Genomic DNA, 16,244 nt, shown 5'->3' with positions numbered 1-16,244 from the left:
TATTTACAAGCCAACTGGGGCAATTCATATACATTAAGGTCCAAGGTAAACTGCTAAGTACATCAGACAAAAGGCTACTCCACAAAGTGGACAGGAATGGGATGGAGACAATGGAGCACAGGGTGGGCGCACACAGAGTAGCAATTAGGAATCTAAACCCAAAAAAATAGTTGTAAATTCTGGCCTAAAACAATAACTGCTTTCTGCACTGAGTTATTTTTAGTATTTCCCAAAGGATCTTCTAAAATCTTCTTCCATGAAAACCTGTGAAGTTGGAGGTTGAACAACCATCTACTTAATTCCAGCAAACTGAAAGGGAAGGAAGTGAAATACCTGACTACATTCAGTGCCATAATTTGATGTAGTGGAGCAGTGTCAGAGTTAAGTATGAATGACCATATTGCTTTGACCAGTCTAAAAGCCTACAGGGGATTGCTTCACACATTTAAAAATACAAAAAAAAACAAACTTAGGAAAAAGATGCCATGAGGAAACAGTTTTCCTCATTTCCTCATTTCCTTTTCCATTCACTGCACATGCATTTTGGAAAAGATGATGCAGTCCAGATAGATGAGAACAATTTTCCATCATTAGAGAAGTCTTAAACAACCCCTGACTGCTTATACCGTCATCTTGTAGGCTCCCACTAAATTGCAGTTATTTGTTCAAAACAAAACGATGAGGCCTGTGATATAATAGAGCAATTTAAGCAGCAAAGAATACAACACCTGTAATTCAATTTCATGGCAGCTGCTTTCACAACATGTTTCTGTAACACTGCTACAATACAGGAAGCTTCTCTGGGAGCATAGCAATTCTTCTTTAAGTAAGCCAGGCTCTCAAGAGGATAGTGGGCTTCAAATAGACAAATACAATGAACAATAAGGAATTTCTATCTCTATGCCAGTCCTTTCAGTTCTACCTCATTAGCTGCCACTGTTCGTAGGGTTTATATTTTAGTTTATATTTCAGTTTATATTTCATACTGAGAGGCTTTTGTCAGGAAAGGTAACAATAAAAGTCATCCAAGATCTCTAACCTTGAGTAAGTTTCCAGGCAGAGGAACATAGAAGGCTTCTCTTCCAATTCATCTTTGCTGTAACAGTCACCATATACAAGAAAAAGCTGTAAATCCCACGTATATAACCTTCCCAAAAAGTCAAGGAGGGAGCTAGGGGAAAATGGACATATCAATAATGACTAGTCAATGCAGGAAGTACAGCAGAAACATTCTCCCAAAAGGAGAAATCTAGTATCAGCTCAAAACCCTGCAGCTGAACTGCATCCAACAGTGAATCCTTCTCATCCTATTACAAGGTCACTTGCTATCTTGGCAGAAGGTTCTTTCAAGTACAAATTCATGCAGATACCAAAACTGAGGTTTGTAAAGACTAAGCTAAAGCTAAGCTAAGTTTGGTTTTACTGCAAACACCTCAGTGAACCCAACCTGACCATGGATCTCTCTGCATCTCAAATCTGCAGGTAGAAGGCAGGGATGCCAAATCTCCTTTCATGATTCAGTGATCACAGTCAGCTTGGATAGAAATATGCAAAACAAAAAGACTTCAACAGAGTAAAGCATAATAAAGATCTATAACTTCTGATTTTTCAGCAATTATGCCTGTCACGTAGGCACAAGGGTTTAAAAAAAGTCACCATGAAGCCCTATCATTACTGAGCACTGTGCCAAAATCCTATCAAAAAGCCAGAATAGAACAAGGCAGTTGTGGTCTTGTGAAAAGACAGCAAAGCCACAGCCTCAGCAACTGATACAGCATTACACAAAAGACTGCATTCACTGAATACTTCACCATTTCAGGACTCTCAATCATTCAGCTGGTTGTGGTGTTAGTTCACTGTCAGGCCTGATGCTGATGAAAAATCCCTATCCCAACCCAATTCTACTCACCACGCTCCAATGGCATATTTGTCTTTCATAGCAGACCTTGGTGTCAACAGTTAATAGAGTTTATCCCTTCTTCTAGCAGAGGGAAGCACCTGACCTGAATGAGGCAGGAGAATGGAGTCACCTTTTATTTCCACACCAGCTGCTTCAGGGGCAAAAACACCTCCAGGCACCCCAAATCCTGAATTTTCTAAAATGACCTCCCAGGGTTTGGTCCTTCTGTTGTCACATCAGCTTCTCTTTAAAGAGAGGTGTGAGACACAGGTCCCTCCAAAGCCCAGCAGAGCTCTGCCAGCACTGCCAGAAGGAGGTGGGCAAAGAGCAGCATCTCTCATAATTAATTCAGCTGAATCAGAAAAATATTTACAACTGCTGCCTTTGCTGAAGAAAACAGGCAGAATTCTGCTCACACTAAAAATATGAAGAGATGAGTCAGGCTCCTACTACACAAACATGGATTTCAAATTATGAGCTTATATAGTTACTATTTTGTTCACTTAAAGCATCCCAAACTTATAAATTATGAAAGAGATTACTCATCACACAAACTCTGATCTTAGTGCTAACACCATCCTTGACTAAGATTAAAAAATGGGCGTGTTGGGGGTATGTGTGTTTTCTGGTCTTGGAGGGGGTGGGTTAAAAGTGGAAGCAATATAATGCAGTTTATTTAGATTTGTACTATCAGGGCAGACATTCTTGTAGACATTCTACATACGCAGACATTCATTTACACAGCATCTATCTCGGCTGGCCTTTCCTCATGAAGTCAACACTTCTCTAGCTGTAACAATTACACAGAAAATAGACATAAAAAGAATAGGAAGATGGGGAACTGAGGGCCAGGGTAGTCAAAATACCTGCCCGGGGCTACCTGGTAAGTACATGCCAGAGGTCTACATCGAGAGCAGCCATCCAGGGACCTTCTTCAGTGTGCAGCAGCTCACAAGGGTATCTTTCGTCTTTAAGGTAATTTGCCAATCCTATTCCCCTACATATTCCCCTACATATTCTGAAAATGGCTTGAAAATTAACTCTTTGAATTCTCATACTGAAAGAAATCTCATGCAATGGCTACTTTGAGTTTCAGTCTAGGTAATTTCCTCCCCCCACTGCCAATGTTCCTTGCACAAGGGATTTTATACCTATCAACTTGATAACTTTTGCAAATGCTTCATTATTATAAACAAATTACGGCCAGAGAAGATGTGCTACGGTTCAGGCAGGCCCTGTATTACATATTCAAGTTCATTATCTCTATCAGCCTTCTCAACCTCTTATGTTTGATTAAGTCTCATCTCCCAAAAACTGATTAGATCTAGTCAGCCTCTTTAAATTATTATTCCTCATTGGTCCAATGCTGCTAAACGTTTCTAAATGTGACAGTAATCTAGTTTTAAACAAGCCACCTGCAAAGTCTATAAAATCATCTTTAGCTAGCTAGTAATCTCTTTGATAGGTTCACTGCAAGCAGCAAGTGCAATGCAAGTCATGTACATTAATGCTTGCACCAACAGCAGATAGGCTATGTAAGACTGAAGGAGCCTGGAAGCTGCTCAGGCCACAAACAAGAACATACACGCGAGTATATCAACAAATCTTGCTCTGTATCCACAAAAGCCCAGAAGGCCTAAAGGCCAGATGTGAAAAGGAAGGCAGCATACCAGAAATACAGCCATTTGTGGTAAGCTACAAAGCCCCCCATTGAGGGGCAGCTGCTCCAGCCATAATCAAACCTTACTTTGTGTGCATCTCAATTTAGCTGTAATACTTGTAGACGTGCATCTCTAACAACCATGGGTTTTACCTTAAAATTAACTTCTTTCTTCAAAGAGCATGCAAGATCCTTGCTGTCTTTTTAACACAAAAATATTATTCCCTCCATGATCACTCACACAGCAGTGGGAGGAAGCTATCACCACCACTGCCTGCAATGCACTCTATGGATAAAAGACTGTCAAGGCTGATGGTACCTAAGGACCTTGGACCCCAAATTCATTTTTTGAAACATGATCATTCCTTGGCAGGCGAGTTTGCATCCACTTGCACCAAGCTGTTAGAATAAAGATAAGAGCCCCAGAATCTACTTTCTCTACACACAGCACAACCTCTCTTAGAAAGTGTTCTGATCATTTCAGCAAGTCAAGGAGAATCACATGGCTTTTTCCTTTTTGAACCATTGCTCTCCAGCTCGCACAGGGCCACTCACAAGAGCAGTCTCACAACAACCATGATAAATACAGAGAAAGGTTTCAGTGCTGAGTCAAGCTGGGATGATAAATGTTTTCCACTGGTCAAAGTAAGAATCAGTTTGTAGCAAAGAAAACTCCCAAAATTAAGTGTTCTATAGCAAATTTAGCCCCAAGCACTATTTTTCTGGTTTGACCTAATTGTAACTGATCCATAAATAAGTGAATGCACAAAGAGTTTTTTTTCCAAGGGGTTTGTGCACCTCAGCAACCTGCGAATCTTTTGGAAAAAAAATTATTAGCAGGTCACAGGAGATTGCTCTGTGTGGCTCAGCTGAGCTTTCTGTCTTCCAAAGGCAAACAGCCTTTCCAGCCACAGTGGTAACATCAGGGAGGCAATCACCAGCCATGCTGAATTGCCATTAAACCACTGACATTTAGTAAATGAAAGGCCCTATGCCATCAGCTGTGCTCAGGGCCTATTTCAACCTGAGGATGTTCCATTACTATTTTTTTTGTCATCCTAAAGCAGCTTCATTTTTTTAAACCTGGAAAATTGCATTCAGCAAGCAAATAATAGAAAACTCATGCATGCTGGAGAAGAAGAAAGAGCAGTCTAGAAAGCATCAAGTGAGGACAAGGATCTAGTAATGATAATAGCAAAATAAAACTTGATACAGATATATAAGGGCAACCTGCAGCACTCAGTACCACTGCAATCCAGAACAGCAGTAGACCCTCTTTGTGAAAACAGTTTATAAAGCCTACTGCATATTACTCTGGGGACTACAGAAGCAGGAACTTTTTGCCTTAGAACACAGGTTTCGACTCTAAAACCCTGACTGCCCATATTTTCCTCCTGCCCAAGCCTCTTGTACCTGCAAGCTCCTCAGCCTGATAAGGTCAAGCTCTGAGGTTTTGCAGTCATCAAGACTTAAGGATGCAGAAGTGTCCCTGCCCATGAAAAGCCACTGGTTCACCACTTTATGGTGGACCTCTTGTACATGAAGGTTTTCAAGGTGTGCAGCAGTCTCAGTACTTCAGCTAGGACTCACACACTCTCTCTATCTGCATACTGTGCACTACTCTTGCACACTGGAAATGACCAAAACAAAATTTGCACATGAAACATTCTAATTAGCATGTTCATAATTCATTTTCTCATAAAATTGAGTCTTCCTCTTCTGATCTCTTTGGCACACCCAACATATAGTAATAGAAGGAATATAACATTCAGTGGGCTGGTGTCACAGACTTCACTTCTGACATTACAAGTTTTGGTCAAACCAACCACAATGAGTCAGCTGCATCCTCTGCTGTCACAGGCACTTACAGTGATGCCTACATCAGATAAATGAAAAGCCCCAGGCTTGGATTTCTTGTTATAGATGTGCTGTTTTCTTTATTAGCCTATAATTTGTTTATTCTCCTTTTCTAAATTGAAACTCAGAAGGGACTGTCAGGACAGAAAAGTCAATCTAAACAGGTCCCCTAAACACACTCTTCCTGGGGCAGGGTCTAGTGGTAATGTAGGGACAGCAGCTGGCACCTACAGCCTTTGGTGCAGCACTTTTGGACACTGATGGAAGAGGACAGCTGGCTGGGCTGGCACAAGGTGCCACATTTAATTGATTGAGTGATCTGAGTGTCACATGCTTGTAGGCTGTCATTAATGGTCTGTGCTTTCTCCGAGCAGGAGGCACACACCATGCGGCACAGCAGCAACGCTTGCACGAGCTGGGGTCGCTCCAAGAGCAGTCTTTGTCTGTGTGCTCTCCTACTTCCCAAAGACATGCAGCTTTTATTAAAGTTGTTATTTTTATATATAAATATGTATACTTTTTCTTTGCTTTACAGACAAGCGGTGTAAGCCACTGCAGTGCAGAACTACTGAAAAGTCATTCCTTTTTGTGTGGAAGAAAAAAATCATCAATTTTTATGGATAAACGAGTCATAAAACATTTTCTTCAGGCTATTTAATTCATCAGCTAGCTGGACAGCAAATATGCTAGGATGTTAATTTAACAGAATTATTCCCCTCTCAATAAGGTAAACATTAGATGAAGATCGTTAGGCAGGCTGGCAACCCTACCATCCTCCTTCTGCCAGATAAACCCACAATGCATAGTAGTGCTAAAGAGGCTCTGGCGATTTGAAGGGTTATATCTTCCCTGAGCAGATACATCTGCTGCCATACTTCCTATACTTTTGGAACTGGTTTGGGTTTGTTCTTTTGCCCTCCAGTTTCACTTCCTTGTCTTTTAGAATACCAATGCTATGATTTCAAAAGTCAAAGATCCTCATGAAAATCCATCAATACATTCATACAAAAAACAAGGCCTCCTCTCTAAATGCTGCTGCGTGTGTCACATCACAGCCAGGTACCCTTTCTTTATGAGCTATCAAGTTTACTTGACCATCAAGTAAAGTAACTTTCACAAATTGTGTTACTGTTTTTCCCCCTGGGAAGCGCTATTACTTGTAAGTAGATCTTGACCTTACAAATAAACTCCATCCTGCCTTTAACAGTTTAAAACAATTGGCAGCTGTGTGATTGAAGGGTGTATTCCCCTTGGGGGAAGAAAAAAAAAAAAAACCATAAAACCAAAGCAGTTCCACACCTGGTTCAGATTTTCAACCTGAAAAGTCTTTATGATAAAAACACTTCTTTTCCCCCCTCTACCTACTCTCAATTCACTGCAGTGACACAAAACAAACAAAAGCCTGGAGGGGAACAAATGCTCCAAATTGCAACAAGGAAAGTATAAGAAGACTCTTGCATAGAGCCCTCCTAATATGATTTGGCCTACTCCTGCTTGCAGAAAAAATACAAATATATTTCTAATAAAAGAACTACACAAATTTCAAGGTTTTTTGGTTGGCTGGTTGTTTGGGGTTTTTTTCCCAGAAACTATAAAACAAAGCAGAACTGTTAATGAACTTATAATAAGGTAACAGAGCAATATTAGTGTTTTGCTTTTTCCAGTAACAGAAGGTGATAGGTATTGAAAAGCACTCTAGACTTCTAGATTGAAAATACGGTAATTCAACTGAATTGGATCTCATTTCTTATGTCTCATAGATCCTTATTTTTAGAGGTTTCCCTTTATCTCCTCTTTTTAAAGTTTGATAAATTCCTACGGCAGGGATTATACTTTTCAGGGCATTTGTACAGCACCAGCACAGCAGGGCCTCCAGTACCAATACACCAATAGAATATGGGAAGGGGATGAAAGGGTAGAGGATAAGTTATATTTTACACCCTTTTCCTGACATTTTTCCCCCCATTCAGAACTCTGCAGATTCTCAATTCACTCTCATCAGTCACATACATTTCTGAGTGCACATAAACAACATGACTAACATCTGGATTATTATTCATCTATATTCTTCCCAAACATGAAGAATTCTTCTATCTGGTGTAGCAGAGATGAAGCAAATATCCCTCTCTTGTGTTTACTTATCTTCATGAAGAAGCTATTGAAGCATTTCAAAACTCTCACCCCTCTGGATTCTAAAAAGGCTGACATGCATCTCTCACACCTATATTCCATTTTTGTTCAGTTGGGCCTGCATTATGTTGCTAGTGTTTCACTTCTGAGCCCATGACTGTTCAAAGCCTGCCTCTTCCATGTGGATAGTGCTTTTATAGAAAAGATAATAAAATTTATTCAGCAGCTCTTAAAAGTCTCCTCGCATAGAAAGGCATGCAGGGAAAACAAGTATCTCAGAGCTGTGAAGCTGTATACCAAAACATCCGTTCGGGTTTCAAGGAGTTTACAGCCCAGTTCCCAGAGCTCGTATCAGCAGGTTGAAGAATCCTTCAGAACTCCAGTATAGCTATTTTCAAACATCTCTCTGCAATCAAACATAGAGTCTTGAGCTTAAATACAAAATGCAGTACTTTTTCCCCCTTCCATGTTTGCAGGGCTCTTCACTTAATTCTTCCAGCAGTTTTTCTCATAAAATCTCTTACGACTTCTCAGCAAGAAAGATTTGTGTTTCTCCAGTATTAAGTTTCAATTTGAAAGCAGAGGGCCAACTTGTGTGTTAGACAACATAGCAGTGTTCAAATGGACGTATTAATCATCACCATTAATTATCCTAATAGTTACCATTTGTTGTACAGATGAGAACTTTACAAAACACACAAGAACATACAATACAAAATAAGAAAAAAAGACAAGTTGAGAACAGCTGGACCTGACAAGCCCAAAAGTTCTTTGAGCTAAACATTTCAGTCACAAATACTGCTTGATCTGGGATAAATATAACAGGACACAAATACTTCCCAAAACAAATTGTGGCTTGAAATTTGACTTCTCAATTATCAAAACAAAGAAATAGAGAGCTACAGCATACCTGCAGGACAGCTTCCTCCTTTTAAGTAGTAAATTCTTTACCAGAGGTGATAAAGAGGGCAGCACAGACTCTGCTGGATCACACCAAAATACCAAAACCCCAATTCACAAGGAGTAATGCACAAGGACTACTATAACATCTCACAGCAGCTTAGCCAGTAGTATTTTCCACAATGCAAACCTTTCCCCCCACATTACTTCTACTGCATGAGAAATACATTTCCAGTTCTCTCCTATGACTTTTTTCCTCAGGGAACCTTTAGGATGAAAAAATGCCATAACCCTCATATTGTTTAAACTCAGCAAGAGCCACAGCTTCAACAAAACAAAAAGCTGATGACGTTCTTTACAAAGACCATGAAACAGAAGTTTACATTTAAAAAGGTTCTCAGTTGAGCTCTTCTTTAAAGTTTCCTCTAGCTTTTTCTCTTTAGAGCATTAGCAACTGCTGAGAAGAATTTCTCATGCAGGCAATTTCAGTTTTATCTCTGGGGTTGGTGGAAAGGACTAAGAGGATGATCATTGCTGGCCTGACCAAATGAAAGCTGGGTCCATAGCTTCTGCTTATGGATACACCAGAAAAGCAAACACTCAGGAAGCAAAAGCCTATTTACAGTGAAGGGCAGTGTTGGCATAAAAACAAGTGGGTGCAAACCAGCTGTGAATAAACACATGCTAGAAATCAGATAATGAGGTTCTATACCAGTTTTCCAAGGTGAGTAGAGGGGGCAAAAAGTGTTTGTGCTTCTAAAATGGAGTTTGATCAGTTAATGAAAGGGCTCATAGGATGTGATTGCTTATGATGGCAGGAAAACAGACCCAGTGCCCCAGGGAGGTCCCTTCCAGACATACATTCTCCTGGTGAGGGGTCTGCCTACACAGTGAGTAAAAAGAACAGGTAATAATAGACCCCGTGTGAATTTTCTGAGTTTTGCCCAGGGTTGCACAAGAGCCAGATTTTCAGTCCATGTGCACGAACAGGGCTGCTGGCTTTATAAAAGAATGACCAAGATACTCTTTTCTATACCATATGAAGATGATCAACTCAACGCATCTGAAAAGCACGCAAACAGAACTTAATTAATTAATTAATAACAAGAGCTAATGGCTTCACAGCCAGGAAACACATCTCCCATCAAAATCTGGCTTTCCATCAGGAACAAGCTGTTACTGACTTTTTCTGAAGAAAATTTTGAATTCTTCAGGAACAAACCAAGAGCAATTACCCAAAACGATGTCTTTAAGCAAGCCATATGTGTGGAGCACACACCCTGCAATGCCTCCTTTTTGCAGAAGCATCTGTCATAGGCACTTCTGGCCATCCCAAACAAACACCAGCTACAGCAAAGAATATTCACCCATCCAGATCTGAGGAGGCAGATGTCAAAACTACTTTCCCACAACTTCAGTAGTCTTCATCCAGAGACAGAATAGGACACTGGGACACAACTCACCATCACATTCATATTAACCCAGATCTCTCTCGTGCTTTTTTAACCTAGTTTCTCAGTTTCACTTTTCCCTTATACTGTGCTGAGTTTACAAAATCTCTTGAAATCTGATGAGCAATCACTCAGAAAAGTCCCCCTTTGCAGCCATGGGTACTTCGCATTTGTATTTTCCATCCATCACAGAAAAAAAAATTAATATGAATGATTCTCAATTTTAAGAGCAATTCTCAATTTAGCTTTAATACAAATACAGCTTCATTTTCACAAAACCAAGATTTATATTGTGAAATGAAATTTTTACAGGACTCTAACTCATCTCAGAAAAACACCTCACTGCTTTTCAAAGGGACTGCAATATTACACCATCATCAGCAAAGTACCTAGCACTGGACAACTGAGATTTTTAAAACCAGAACAAATCATCGGCTCATTTAATTTGATCATGTCACATAAGCCAGTTTCCCACAGTTACCTCTATATTAAGCTCATAGCTTCAGTCCAACCAAAAGTCTCCCAGAAAGGCATTCTGTCATGATCTGAAAATGTCAAAAGAAACGAAATGCACCATCAACCCAGCAGTTTGGTCTTATGTTACATTGTCTTTCACTATCCAGCAAAGTGTCTAACTTGTAATTTTAATTTGACCGGCCTTCATTTCAAGCTGTTGTTATTCATATGCCTTTCTCCACCAAATTAAAGGCCTGTTATCTGTCACCGCGATATGCAGAGAAGAGCAAAGCTCCAGTTCTGCATTTCAGTCTGAGAAAGAGAGATAACTTTTCCTCATCCAACTGGAGCAGCTTCCAAGGCGGGTGGAAAATCGTCATGCTTTTAATTCAGCTATGCCAATTTATATCAGTAGTAAATATGACCTCCATAGCATCAGCAGTTTACAGTAAGGTGCTAAGGAAGAAGTAATTTCCAATAATATTTAATAAAATGTACATTATAACGAAGTCAATGTCTAGCACTTATCTCACATTCCTTTTTCTCGCCTATCCAGACTATGTTCACAGTAATGAAACAAATGTTAATTCTTGTATTTATGCTCTGTTCCAAATTTCTGCGCTTCCCTACACCTGTAGTCAGCTGTATCTGAATGATGATAACAAGATATGGATGAAATGATCATAAAATAAACCCAAACAGTACAGAAATGTTCTTTTGTTGGTATTTTTCTTAGTCTGCAGAATGAAAATTCCATCCCTTTGCTTCCATCTGCAGTCACAGTTTATATACCTGTAAGCAAAGTGAGTTTTCTCAGTAAAGAAGGCAGTTTATTTCTCTTTTAAAGAGAAAACATTTACACAGTCCTCATGGCTCCTAGGATTCCTCACATCTGTTTCCTATTTAGAAATCTCCTCCTACATTCACATCCCACCAGGTTATGTTGGCAAAATGGCTTAAAATACAGATGAGCTCCTTCTATATACAGCTCTGCCCTATCCATTGCACTCTTTTCAGAGACAGAAGAAATTAGAATGTCTATTTAAATTACTCAGCACTCCCTACACTATTTAAAACAGCCTTTCTGTCAGATGCTCTGAGCATTGGAGAAAAACTGTGAACTTTAGCCTTAAAGAGGTGATATAGACTTCCCATAAACATGTGAGGTTTAACTAACTGTGGATGCATCCCTCAGGGAAAAGGAAGAGCACAGGTAAGTCTGTGGTTTGGCACTTTAGAAAAAGCTAGAATCATAATACAACTTCAAAATCAGACAGCAACCTGAGGGAAACCATCCTCACATTAGGGAAACCAGAAACATTAGGACAGTTCAATGCACAGACTCCTTACCTTCCAGCCAGCAAGGTCAATTTTCAGTGTTGTAGAATATTTAGCACTCACGCAAGTAGCTGAAGTCAGTGTTTGCAACAATTCATGCTTATCATGAATTACAATGGAACTTGTAATAACCACAGGCTTTATAGTACTGCAGCATCTCAGGTTGTATGCCTGAGCAGTTGGAGCTACATGTGATACTTCTCTCACTCCTTATGGGATAGGAACATGAAATGCTGCAGTGCAGCAAACATCAGTGTATTAAAACAGAAATGAACTACTGCAAATAGTCTTTGTCAAGCCATGTGAAGTACTTTGTAATATCCTGTGTGTGAGCACAAGCTGACCTGCTTGCATTCCAATGGGAGTTTTGAGCTGACTTAAAGTCGCACACGAGAGCTTCAACTGCACCGGAGTTGAAGGCTGTTACAAAGGCAGCTAACAGCAAGGCCTTCTTTTGTTAATATAGTCATTGCACAAAAAAGATGTCAAATACTAGCTTTTATGCCAGCTGAAACTTTATCTTGGGGAAAATGTTGTTTGAAATTTGCAATCACTCCGGCTGTGTTGAAACCAAGCAGTTAGATCAGAAGAATCGCTTTAGTTTCTTTCCCAACTTTCACACAAAACCCATCTCTTTGCTTGTTACAATACTAGGTTTCCACCTCTCCATTTGCCAGCAGATGTCCAACTCACCTAGTACACACAGTTCCTACCAGACATCCAGACCAGCACTTTTGACTTCCATTCAAACCCCAGACTCCTGAAAGAATTCCTTTTCCCACACCCAGTTCCCCACATCTTCTGTTGCCCGCTCCCTTTGGAGCCTCAGTTCCTCCTCCAGCTCCCAGTAAGGTTTCTGCTTCAAAAATCACGCCTCTAGACCAATCTGACACAGAGAGCTTTTAATACCAAACTCACCTAAAATGCTTTGATAACAGAAAAGTATCTAGGTGTGGATTATTTTATACCCAAGTGAAATGCATGGGGAGATATAGGCAGACTACCTCAAGCACAAAGCCTTTCTTTAAGCCAGTGTGACAATCAGAAGCAACAGCGCAATCAGAATCCCCCATGGCTCCTCCATTAATAAGACACTTTGCCTACAGTGCCTACAGCAGCCATGGAAAATTGCATCAAGGTTTGTAAAGCATTTCATTTGAGCTGTGGGAGCAATACTGAAGGTCAGAGCAAGAGCACTGCATCTGCCTGAAGTTTTACCCACAGTAGTCAAAAGACGGAGCCAAAGAATTAGTCAGAAAAGTGTAAAGGAAGCTGCAAGAGATGCGAGACATCTCCCAAGATACTGGAGCAAGTTTTAAGCAAGGTGAGGTGTACATGGCAATAAACCTACAGCTCAAGTATCACTCACAGGCATAAGCACTCAGCTCCTCTTTCCTCCCCATTAAATCACACTTCCCTCCCACAGATGAGAATTGTTGGGAGAGATCTGTGCCAGCCAGAGGAACACACTGAGATGAGTGGGGAGAGCTTAATTGAAAGCTGAGAAAGAGGATGCCCGAGATAGCAAGCAGCAGCTCTGCAGGGCAAACAGGGAAAAGAAACTGTGTTCAAAAAGCAGATTTAGAGAAACGGGCAGCAAATGTCTGAAGTCACTGGGGCTTGGACTGCAAACAGATTTCCTATAGCAGGAAGCAATGAGACTCTCATTTTGTACCTACTCTAGTCTGGCTTCTGGGGTGATAAGTTCCCTTCCCCTGGAGACTCTGGCTTCCACAGCCCTGAAAACACAGAATTTTCTCTGGGCTTTATTTCTCATCCATAAAGGAGGGTAATGAAGCTATCCTTAACTCCTGGGACTTTTGTGCAAGCAGTACTTTAACAGTTGTGACAAACTATACAAATGAGAACAGAGGATACCATAATAGTCACAAGACAACTTCCAGGAGGTGGTTCTGGTTTTAGCATCTTCACAAGAAGTCATCTGATACTGAGAATGGAGTATCTCTTTCCTTTTTGGGTTATTTTTTCCTTATTCTGACTTACAAAGTCAAATGACTTCAAAAATGTGCCAAGAGAATGGTTCTCATAGGTTATAAACACCTAAATACTTAAATACCTTTAACAGACAAATTTTTTATCCTAAAGCTCCAGTTTCCTATTTTCCAGCATAGGTCACAATACACATCAGCTCTATCAGGTCATGGACCAGGTGATGGATGACAGTACTAGGTCACACCAAGCCAACTGCAGCCCTGAATGGACTCTCCCGTGCAGTAGCCTGAGCAGTCTCAGCAGTCAGGCAGAAACTCCCAGGGAGGTTCACTCAGAACCTTCTACACCCCCTGCCACCAGCCCATATTGTGCCTCCTGGGACTCACCCAAGGCATGTCCTGGGTCCAGCTAAGACAGAACGAGACCTGCTCCTGCTTGCTCTGCCCGGACAGATGTGATGCATGGGACTGCAAGTTGATGCTGCTCCAATGCAGTACGACCAGCAACCTTGTCCTCCTGTTCCCATGATGGACTGCAGCCACAGAATTGTGACTTGCACCTCAATCACCATCTCAAGTTGCTAAACCACATCTTACCTGTCTTCCACGAACTTTATGAATTGCTCCCATCTAGGTTTTGCTGAGTTTGCTTTCTCATGTTGATAAATGTTGCTAAAATACTGTGGTAATATCAGTTACTTTCAGACACTGCAGAGGCAGGCAAACTCAAAAGATCTAGGAGAAAAGGCCTAAAGCAAATGCCTACTGACTAGAACTGGTTTTGTCGGCAGCTGGCATCTTAACTAGTCGATATTCAACTCAAAACCAGTCTCCTCTACAGCAACTGAAACATACAAATGACACTAGAAATCGTACTCTCACAACACCATTACAATTTATTCCACCTGCTAGTGTTTTAAAGAAAGGTATTTGTTCCACACATATTCTGGGGATTTTGCTACAGGGGTAGTGATAATATTGGAAATAGAAGTCACGCAGTTACTGAAGTACCTCTGTTAGATAGTTTCTTTAAGGAATTAAAAAAAAAAATAAGAATAAGTAAATAAAAATACGATCATGGATAGTATTTGTCTAAGAAACAGGAACATACAGTTCCCACTGCCTCTCTGACAGCTCTAAAGTGGTCCCTCCAGTTTAATCCAGAAGGGTCCTCACACACAACTCAATATGAGTCTTTACAGGAAATAATTCTCCTCTCTTAAAGAGGGAAGTGAATTAAACTCTGAACTCCAGTCATGTTAACAGCCCCACCTGACACTATAAATCACTGATGTAGCAGTTTGTTCATGCCTGTAAATTACTGATACCGTATCCTTCTGCAGATTGCTTCTCCTTAAAAACATATTTAATAGACTTGAACACACTCTTCTTCTAAAATACACTGGCTCACACTATCAGCTTTCCCAATGCTCTAGGCACTGATTTTAAGTTTCATAATCAATTATATCATTTTGCTTTGCAGCAGTAATTTGATTACTGCTTTTGGGGTGTGACAGGCATTTATGAACATTTCTGCCTATCCTCATCTGAAATTGCTCATCTTCCTCCTTTCCCTCCTCCCCGCAAAACCTGTGCAAAATTGATAAAATAACATCAATAAATCAAGACACTTGCATTTTCCCCTGAAGCGACTATATTTCAGATTTCTTCTCTGAAACATAAACAAGGACATAGTTCATCTAGCTCAACAGCATGACCAAAAGGGGTATAAAATGATGATGATGTTTTGTGGCATTTATTGCCAGTTTTGTTAATATGACTGACTGCTTTTCCTGCGCAAGCTGCCTCTTCTAGATCACCCTATCTTTGAAATAATCACCACTACCACCTAACATTTAGTAATAATTTACCATGCAGCAATTGGTACGACAGAACCCTCATAAGCAGAAACAAAACTGCAAGATTCAAGGGGAAAAAAAGTAGATTTAATTCACATTTGTTTCTGACAAGTTCAGAATCCTTCCTGACCAACCCGTACCCTGCACTGTACTGCTGAAATGTAGTAGATTTAAAACTGTTCATATTCAGCATCACAGGAATAAAGTTCAAACAAAAATTGCCACTTGCTTCCCAACAATTTCAGAAGTTTTAATGAGAGCAAGGACAGGAAGCAAGAAAGCTATTGATCAAGTCCTAACACAGGCTGTAGAAAGACGCATGCCCATCCCTGAATCTAGCCGATTTCATCAACCACACATTTCCTTAGGATACTTACATCCACTTACATTTCCACAAACATCTGGAGAGGCTGTAAGTGTAATACAGCTGATAGCATCTACTGAGCTTTCTTTCAGGGCAAGTGTTTTTTCCCAAGGCTAAGTCATTCGTTTCTCTCCTCCTCAAACCCACATTAATACAAAGCCTTCCAAACGGAGGCTGGGACATCATACAAGTGTTGTCTTCTCCATGGTCGAGCGAAACAGACTTTCTTCTTTGATCCCATCCCTGACCAATAATTCTTCATGGACATAAAATACCACATGTGTTACACATCTAGACCATGGAAGCTTAGAGCAGGTGACCTATACTTCAAAACAAAGATTTCAATGAAACAGATAATTCATAATTTTTTTCTCCTA

The 16,244-nt window shown here is 40.4% G+C and overlaps 1 protein-coding gene across 4 annotated transcripts in view; it reads right to left on the bottom strand.

The window, feature by feature from the left end:
* Positions 1–16,244, bottom strand: part of SGCD (sarcoglycan delta) — a 335,598-nt gene that overhangs the window by 262,480 nt on the left and 56,874 nt on the right. The window contains exon 2 of one of the 4 annotated variants that reach the window (XM_034066621.1): positions 10,380–10,443. The exons of the other annotated variants lie outside the window; for them this stretch is intronic. The gene's annotated coding sequence lies outside the window, so the exon portion shown is untranslated. The remainder of the gene's footprint in view (positions 1–10,379; positions 10,444–16,244) is intronic. 4 annotated transcript variants of the gene reach the window in all.

The sequence above is a fragment of the Melopsittacus undulatus genome, chromosome 10, assembly GCF_012275295.1.
Source record: "Melopsittacus undulatus isolate bMelUnd1 chromosome 10, bMelUnd1.mat.Z, whole genome shotgun sequence".
In the NCBI taxonomy this organism is placed as follows: domain Eukaryota; kingdom Metazoa; phylum Chordata; class Aves; order Psittaciformes; family Psittaculidae; genus Melopsittacus; species Melopsittacus undulatus.
The sequence above is the reverse complement of the archived record's forward strand: the minus strand, read 5'-3'. Positions and strand labels throughout refer to the sequence as shown.